At 48.6% G+C, this 6,470-nt stretch overlaps 1 non-coding gene across 1 annotated transcript; it reads left to right on the top strand.

The window, feature by feature from the left end:
* Window positions 1-5,233: 5,233 nt before the first annotated feature.
* Trnat-ugu lies at window positions 5,234-5,308 on the top strand. The gene has a single exon. It is a non-coding gene; the product is annotated as a tRNA-Thr (tRNA).
* The last annotated feature ends 1,162 nt before the right edge of the window (window positions 5,309-6,470 follow it).

Raw genomic sequence — 6,470 nt, 5'->3', positions numbered from 1 at the left:
GGCGATGACGAATACACGCTTCCAACGTGCGTTCACCGCAATGTCGCCAAACACGGATGCGACCATCATGATGCTGTAAACAGAACCTGGATTCATCCGAAAAAATGACTTTTTGCCATTCGTGCACCCAGGTTCGTCGTTGAGTACACCATCGCAGGCTCTCGTATCTGTGATGCAGCGTCAAGGGTAACCGCAGCCATGTTCTCCGAGCTGATAGTCAATGGTGCTGTGAACGTCGTCGAACTGTTCGTGCAGATGGTTGTTGTCTTGCAAACGTTCCAATCTGTCGACTCAGGGATCGAGACGTGGCTGCACGATCCGTTAGAGCCATGAGGATAAGATGCCTGTCATCTCGACTGCTAGTGATACGAGGCCGTTGGGATCCAGCACGGCATTCCGTATTACCCTCCTGAACCCACCGATTCCATATTCTGCTAACAGTCATTGGATCTCGACCAACGCGAGCAGCAATGTCGCGATACGTTAAACCGCAATCGCGATGGACTACAATCCGACCTTTATCAAAGTCAGAAACGTGATGGTACGCATTTCCCCTCCTTACACGAGGCATCACAACAACGTTTCACCAGGCAACGCCGGTCAACTGCTGTTTGTGTATGATAAATCGGTTGGAAACTTTCCTCATGTCAGCACGTCGTAGGTGTCGCCACCGGCGCCAACCTTGTGTGAATGCTCTGAAAAGCTAATCATTTGCATATCACAGCATCTTCTTGCTGTCGGTTAAATTTCGCGTCTGTAGCGCGTCATCTTCGTGGTGTAGCCATTTTAATGGCCAGTAGTGTATAAAGACGGGTCATGTGTGGTTTTCAGTGGAGTCTTGTACCACTTTTCCTGCAAAGTAGTGGCAAGTCAAGGTAACGCTGAAGAAGGTGAATGGTGATCATGACCCTTTCTTCCACACTAGACCAGAAAGGCTCAATAATGTTGAGATCTGGAGACTGTGGTGGCCGGGAGAGATGCAAACATTCATTCTCGTGCTCATAAAACCAGCACTGGACGATGCAAGGTGCGTGAACAAGGGCCCTGTCATCTTATAATACAGCTTTACCAATGGAAAACAAACGTTCTACCGTGGGATGGACCTGATCAGCCACAATGGTCACATAACCTTAGCAGCATACGACCTTGTAGAGTAACCATGGGTACGACGTAATACCACGATATGGCTGCCCAAATCATCAGGGAACATTCTCATGCTTAATTATTGGGTCAGAAGGAAGAAACAGTGTGAATCAAGACTCAACCGACCAAACGACGTTCTTCTATAGCTCCATAGTTCAGGTTTCACGGCTTCAGCATCACATTTCCCTATTACAGGCATTTGCGTCGCTGACGAAAGTTTTCGATTTCCAGCTCGCGCTGTAATTTCCTGTTTACGGAGTTCCCTTCGTGTGTTTTGGTGCTGACAGAGTTCACGGGTACGAGATTCAGTTCTGCATTGATTTTTGCAGTTGTCGTCCTCTCATTTCTCGCCACAGCCCCCTTCAATGACCGTCCGTCACAATCAATCAACACACTTCCGTCCGCATTGTGACTTAGCAGATGATGATTTTCCGAGGTACAAATTTTCGATACACTATCTCTTGAAACACGAAACACTTCGCTTCCTTACTTTCGGAAGTACGCAACGTACGAGCACCAACAATTTGCCCACCTTCGAATTCACTTAGCTCCGACATAATGCACTCAAACATTACACAGAACACTGGTCTGACCACGACTGACATTTTCAATGCCGGCCGCTGTGGCCGATCGGTTCTAGGCGCTTCAGTCCGGAACCGCGCTACTGCTACGGTCGCAGGTTCGAATCCTGCCTCGGGCATGGATGTTTGTGATGTCCTTTAGGGTGGTTAGGTTTAAGTAGTTCTATGTCTAGGGGAGTGATGACCTCAAATGTTAAATCTCATAGTGCTTGGAGCCATTTGAACATTTGCAACGGATGGAAGACCATGTACAGGTCCCGTTCGTGGCCAAATACGACACCAAACCCTGCAGGATTGTCTAGCATCCCCATTTATGTTGAAGCATTCATTTGTAGCGGTATTTTCATATTTTTGTCCAACCTGTACGTGTACTTGGAACGAAAAGATGTATTACTGTTAAGTGATGTATGGAAATTTGTGGTAAGTTCCTATGGGACCGAACTGCTGAGGTCGTAGGTCGCTAGGCATACACACTACTTCATCTAACTTTGCGCTTAGGCCATCATACAAACCTATGGCCGAGGGAGGACTCGAACCTCCGACGGGGGAAGCCGCTCGAACCGTGGCAAGGCGACCTTGACCGCGTGACCACGCCACGGGGCGTTAAGTGCTGTTCTCCAAGCAAAACGTTAACATTGAAAGATATCTGGCAGGAGACGCCATATTGAAAGATAACGTTAATAATGTAAGAGATCCTGGGAGGGGACAGTAATTGCAAGATAGCGAAAACTAAATACATAAAAAAGTAATCCTGGCAGCGTACGCAAAATGGAATGGGTACGAAAATTTTTCTGACAGAGTCCGCTAAATGGAATGTTTACTCTTGGCAGCTGACGCTAAAATGTATGATATCCTAGCAGAGTCGTACACAATGAAAGCTAACACTTGGGGTGACTATATTAAAGTGATGATTGAGAAGGCAGGCAAAATTTAGTTTACTGACAACATTTACTTTTCCAAACACACAAACAACAAAAGAAACAAAGACAGGCCTAATTAAACCTAAAAGGATTACTTTCGAGCCGGGCGGAGTGGCCGAGCGGTTGTAGGCGCTTCAGTCCGGAACCGCGTGACCACTATGGTCGCAGATTCGAATCCTGCCTCGGGCATGGGTGTGTGTGATGTCCATAGGTTAGTTAGGTTTAAATAGTTTTACGTTCTAGGGGACTGATGACCTCAGATGTTAAGTCCCATAGTGCTCAGAGCCATTTGAACAATTACTTTCGAATATAACAACTAACAGGCGGTTTATGACCACAATGGTCAAGGATCCCGGGTGGCAAAGGTGAGTTAAATACACTGGCCCTAAAAAAAAAAAAAAAAAAAAAAAAAAAAAAAAAAAAAAAAAAAAAAAAAAAGTGGATATCGCGATCTTTAATTGTTCTGACGCTGAGCAGACTTTGACTGTTCAATCTACGTTAGGCTATGTGGGTGCAGCTGAGAGCAAATGGCGATGGGGATTTGTACGCCTAGACAAGGCCAGAGCAGCAGTACTTTACCCTGTTTGCTTCGTGCAGCAATGTAACTTTCATCTGGAGAGTGGTGTGCGCTAGTGGAGAGTCGTAAGGCGGCAACTGTGAGTCGATCGTGCCACGAAAGAAATGAAAAATCCCACGATCTAGCGATCAGGCAGACGTATCGCGATTTGCTCCCTACTAGAGCCCTGAAATCACGGAAGATTTCACTGTGTGACACACCAATTCGCTGGTCGTACCAAGCACCAATTTGGCTCACTTATACGACTGAACGCACAAGGATGCCAAACGTCAAGACTGGTAAACCAAAAACGAATAAGTGTGCCCTCGGCAAACGAGCAGTCCGAGACGTTTGAAGTCACACTATCAGTACAGTAAGAACTTCACCACAGGCTCCCCAGTCTAACTACTCACAAGTGAAGTTAGTCTTAGGACAGGTCCCAGGTACCAACCACACCTGTAAGAACTTCGACCAGAAGTTGCTTCCAGACCAAAGTCCAGAGCCAGAGTGCCTCGCACCTCTTCAGATAAACAAAAATTCCCGTTTTTCCGCACAGTACACGAACGACAACATCTTCCATTCTGTCTTGAGCCAACCACTGAACTTTAGAGGTGCTAAATTTCCCCTTCTACGCGCCAGGACAAACTCAGGACCAACCAGTGCAAGAGTTAAGAGACCTGCGTCTCTGAAAAAAAAAGAAACCTCCAATTACTGACTTTTTTTAAGTTTTCGCGGGGGGAGAAGGTGTTTTTCTGTGAAGTCGTGTCTCTTCCCACAGCAACAAGCGAACAGATACAATCTTACAAATCTTTATCTTAATTGCTTGCGCCTCCGAGCAAGTTAGTCCTAGCTATGAGGTGTGATAAAGATTCTATGTTTAAACGTTTCCCGAGACGCCAGCGTTTCCTCTACAACCAAGGCGGCCGATGGAAGTGGGTCACAGGCCCCTTTGCAGTTTCGCCGAACATGAAAACTTGTAAATTTTTATTAGACGTGGAGCAGTCCACAATGCTCGGTTTACAGTCCCAATGTGTAGAGGCGTCCCTTCAGTCCGTCGCCCCAACCCAGCTTTCGGCTGGCGCCGATGCACGTAAAGTGGACATTGTCCTGCTTGAAACCCGTCTCGACTAGAGGGTGCTCTGTTGGCCTCTATGCGGCCGTGGGCCTGCCCGGCAAGATTTACTGAGGGATGGGCTCGCCGCCACTTGCTTTCAACTTCCAACATGCTGTTTCTACGAACTAAGAAGCATAAAAATATCTCATGCTTTTAGCACCGTCAACGCCTGCTCAGGCTGTTAACTTTCTGGGGTCTCCCGTAAGTTGCGTAACGTTGTAACAAAATCGTTATAAAAAATAGGTGAGAGAGTAACTTGTCCTCTCTCAACGTAACTTCAATGAATGTTCATCCCATCTTCTATAGTCATTTACTAAGATGGTATCTGTTCTTTAGACAATGTCCATGACCAAGCAGCTCGTTAGAATGAAATGACAATTAAAGAAACACCCTTAGCTGCTTACAGGCGTTGACATACGTCAACGGGGACAGATGAAAACGTGTGCCCTGACCGGGACTCGAAACCGCTTACATGGCAGACGCTCTATCCATCTGAGCCGCCGAGGGCACATAGGATAGTGCGACTGCAGGGATTTATCTCTGGCACGCCTCCCGCGAAACCCACATTCTCGACGCATTGTCCCGCACTACATTCGTAGTGCCCCCGCCCATTATACTCATTACTCGCCGCGCGTTGCCGATTCCCGTAAGAGTTCGGGCACGTTTGTGCATTCGCACAGAAGAAGAAGATGGTCTAGTGGCCGGTGAGCGTTACCTATATATATATACTAAGATGGTATCTGTTCTTACGGACATGCACAAACAGTGCCCGAGCTCTTACGGGAATCGGCAACGCACCGTGAGTAATGAGTATAATGGGCGGGGGCACTACGAATGTAGTGCTGGACAATACGTTGAGAATGTGGGTTTCGCGGGAGGCGTGCCAGAGATAAATCCCTGCAGTCGCACTATCCTCTGTGCACTCGGTGGCTCAGATGGCTAGAGCGTCTGCCATGTAAGCAGGAGGTCACGGGTTCGAGTCCCGGTCGGGGCACACATTTTCACTGTCCCCGTTGACGTATGTCAACGCCTGTAAGCAGCTAAGGGTGTTCATTTGATTGTAATTTCTATAGTCACTTTCTCAATGTTATTCTTAGTTCCTTTCATTTTCTTCGATTCTTCTTTGTCAAAACACAAACTTTTCGTAACAACCACACACTTCTCCAAGACGTCATCTCGCTCAAGTGATGTGGAAACAATAAGAAAATTAGATTACATCTGTCGATTAAACCCAAAGGAGACAAAACTCATATTGTAATGAAATACGAGTATCTGAAGGCTGCGTTTATTACACTTTCTGTTTAAAATACACTCCTGGAAATGGAAAAAAGAACACATTGACATCGGTGTGTCAGACCCACCATACTTGCTCCGGACACTGCGAGAGGGCTGTACAAGCAATGATCACACGCTCGGCACAGCGGACACACCAGGAACCGCGGTGTTGGCCGTCGAATGGCGCTAGCTGCGCAGCATTTGTGCACCGCCGCCGTCAGTGTCAGCCAGTTTGCCGTGGCATACGGAGCTCCATCGCAGTCTTTAACACTGGTAGCATGCCGCGACAGCGTGGACGTGAACCGTATGTGCAGTTGACGGACTTTGAGCGAGGGCGCATAGTGGGCATGCGGGAGGCCGGGTGGACGTACCGCCGAATTGCTCAACACGTGGGGCGTGAGGTCTCCACAGTACATCGATGTTGTCGCCAGTGGTCGGCGGAAGGTGCACGTGCCCGTCGACCTGGGACCGGACCGCAGCGACGCACGGATGCACGCCAAGACCGTAGGATCCTACGCAGTGCCGTAGGGGACCGCACCGCCACTTCCCAGCAAATTAGGGACACTGTTGCTCCTGGGGTATCGGCGAGGACCATTCGCAACCGTCTCCATGAAGCTGGGCTACGGTCCCGCACACCGTTAGGCCGTCTTCCGCTCACGCCCCAACATCGTGCAGCCCGCCTCCAGTGGTGTCGCGACAGGCGTGAATGGAGGGACGAATGGAGACGTGTCGTCTTCAGCGATGAGAGTCGCTTCTGCCTTGGTGCCAATGATGGTCGTATGCGTGTTTGGCGCCGTGCAGGTGAGCGCCACAATCAGGACTGCATACGACCGAGGCACACAGGACCAACACCGGGCATCATGGTGTGGGGAGCGATCTCC

This window comes from Schistocerca americana, chromosome 3, assembly GCF_021461395.2.
Source record: "Schistocerca americana isolate TAMUIC-IGC-003095 chromosome 3, iqSchAmer2.1, whole genome shotgun sequence".
Classification (NCBI taxonomy): Eukaryota; Metazoa; Arthropoda; class Insecta; order Orthoptera; family Acrididae; genus Schistocerca; species Schistocerca americana.
This window is presented reverse-complemented; position numbering and strand designations above follow the sequence as displayed.